Raw genomic sequence first — 2,935 nt, forward strand, 5'->3', positions numbered from 1 at the left:
GAAAAGAAATGTGTACACAAGGAAATTTTGTTACATATGTAGTATTGTTATATGATAGTAGAAACATTTTCCCCTGAAGTAAAATAAAAATTGGGAAATGTATCTAATAAACTCCATGATCTAAAAAAAATTTAGGTAGAATATTGAAAGTACCACCTGACTTCTTTCTGCCTACAATAAAATGCAAGAGGAAAGAGATAAGTTAAAGATGAAATGTTACATACGAATAATCCAAGACTTGCTGAGTTGAAAACTAAGCTGTTTCTTATTTTTAGTCACTCCAAGTGACTAACAATGCAAAAATTAAGAAATAGTTTCTGGGCAGAGGTCAAATCCAGGGCATTTAAAGGAAAACACAGTCTAAAAATTAAGCCAAAGATGTAACTAAAAATTATTTTATTTATTTATTTTTAGAGAGAGGGAAAGGAGGGAGACAGTCAGGAAGAGTAACATCGATGTGTGAGAGAAACATTGATAGGTTGCCTCTCACACGCCCCCTACCAGTGACCCGACCCCACAACCCAGTGATGTGCCCTGACTAAGAATTGAACCTGTAACCTTTCAGTTTGCAGGCTGGCACTTAATCCATTGAGCCACACCAGCCAAGGCTAAAAAATTATTTTTTAAAACCTCAGAAAGATATAAGGTGGTGCTTCAAAAGGACAAAGGCCTTTTAAGGATCTTAAGGGTTTATCTAGCAAAATTTCTCTATTAAAACAACAGGGCTTTTAAGAATCTTAAGGACAAGGACTAAACACAAGAGAAGGGGTTATTGCAAAGAAATTTATATTTGAATTTTTATCTAATAGTTTGTATTATAATTGATACATATAACACCTACAAGATTTTAAAATATATATATAAGCTTGGCCCTAGTCAGGTAGCCCAGCTGGTTAGAGTGTCATCCCAATACTCCAAGGTTGCAGGTTCAATCCTTGGTCAGGGCATATACAAGAATCAACCAATGAATGCATAAATAAATGGAACAATAAACTTATGTCTCTCACTCTCCCCCTTTCCCTCCCCACCCTTTCTAAAATCAATTTTAAATTTAAAAAATATATATTTATATAAGCTTGAATTGAAAGAAATGGAAACAGTACAAATAGAAAAGAGAACCTTTGACCTGCAAGCTTCTATGGGCAAGAATCAGGCTAAGAAAACTTGTCACTTACAAATATAGGTTACTATTTATAAAAAAGGAAGGATGGTTTAGAAAAGGAAGATCCTAGAGGATAAAACCAAGAGCCACAGTGAACTCACAGGCAGTAGAACTAAGCCAAATGAAGCAGCTACACCTGAGACACCACACTCAAGAACCTCATCCACATTTGGATGAGACCCTGGATTTAAACTGATGTTATAATGGAACGCGACTTGAGGAAGAGATTGAGTATACTTTGAACATGAGAGGGATGTGACTTTTGATCAAAATGAAGACTGTAACAGATTGTATTTTCAAATATTTCCACAATAATTTATAACATTGCATGTGCTCTTTTATAATACTGACATTCCTCTTGTAGAATAGTGGAGGCTTGTGTCTCCACTATTCTACATGTGTCTTGACTGGACATCTGTGACCACCTGAACCAAGAGAATACGATGGAAGTGATGCTATGTGACTTCCAAGGCTAGGTTAAATGCCATGCTCTTTCTTACATCTTGTTGTCTTGAGCTACTTGCTCTTAGAACCTAGCTACCGTGAAGTGAGGAAACCCAGGCCACATGGAGAAGCTACCTATAGATGTTCTGGCCAGTAGCCTGAATCTGAGATACCAGTCAATAGGCAATATAAATCACCAGACATGGTGAATGAGGAAGCATTTGAGATGACTCCTGCCTTGTCCACTGTTTGCTTACAACTATAAGAGGTTCCCAAAGTGACAATAACAGCTGAGCCACCAGAACTGTGAAAGATAACAATAAAATGATTGTCAGTGTTTAAGTCATTAAGCTAATGTTTTAAATCACTAAGTTAATGTTTGAAGATAATAAAATGATAGTGCTTTAAGCCACTAAGTTTTGGGATGATCTATTATCACAAGTGATAATTTGAACAAACATGCAGAAACCAAGGAATAAAAGGAGAAGGCCTAGAGAGAAGAGCCAACCTAGCCCTTGTAGCAAAAAGGGTTGACAGAGATAGCAGGAGCCTTGTCTTACAAGAGACAGAACTATATAGGCAAGGCATATGGGGGACAAACCGGATGTGTCTAGCCAATGGCATTCTATTTTGTGGATGTCAAGATGTATGTGGCACCTCTGGCAAATCCAATATGGTAATGAAAAAACAGTCCTGGTTGGTGTGGCTCAGTGAATTGAGTGCTGGCCTGCAAACCAAAAGGTCACTGGTTCTGTTCCCGGTCAGGGTACATGACTGGGTTGCAGGCCAGGTCCCCAGTTGGAGGCATGCAAGACACAACTGATGGATGTTTCTCTCACGCATCTATGTTTCTCTTTCCTTCTCCCTTCCTTCCCCTCTCTATAAAAAAATAAATAAAATTGTTGCCTTTGTGTTGCCCATTCACTTTTGGAAACTAGTGAATGTGGTGTCAAGAAAAGCATAAACTAAACACTTTGCAGCCCTTTCCTGCCCTTGAATATGATGTCTTTGGTGTAGGAGCTGCATAAGTAACAGTGTAAAAAAATAAAATAAAATAATAAATAAATAAGTAAGTGAAACCATCAAGGAACATGTATAAAGGACACATGGACAGAGCCAAAAGGAGTAAGTTCAAGGGTAGGAGGTGGGGATGGGAGCAGGGGGGCATGGTGGGGTGAAAATGGAGACAACTGTACTTGAACAACAATAAAAAGACATTTTTAAGTCTTTAAAGAATGTTTTTAAAAAACAAGCTGGATTAGTCACCCTTACATGATTTTTTTTCTAGCCTCAATCCAACATCAGCAAATACATCACCATCAGAAATAC

General features: G+C 37.6%; 1 non-coding gene across 1 annotated transcript; it reads left to right on the forward strand.

The window, feature by feature from the left end:
* Positions 1 to 2,509: 2,509 nt before the first annotated feature.
* On the forward strand, positions 2,510 to 2,643 carry LOC119043214 (small nucleolar RNA SNORA13). The gene has a single exon (XR_005081376.2). It is a non-coding gene; the product is annotated as a small nucleolar RNA SNORA13 (small nucleolar RNA).
* The last annotated feature ends 292 nt before the right edge of the window (positions 2,644 to 2,935 follow it).

This window comes from Artibeus jamaicensis, unplaced genomic scaffold (genome assembly GCF_021234435.1).
Source record: "Artibeus jamaicensis isolate MK-2021 breed Jamaican fruit bat unplaced genomic scaffold, CSHL_Jam_final contig_777, whole genome shotgun sequence".
Classification (NCBI taxonomy): Eukaryota; Metazoa; Chordata; class Mammalia; order Chiroptera; family Phyllostomidae; genus Artibeus; species Artibeus jamaicensis.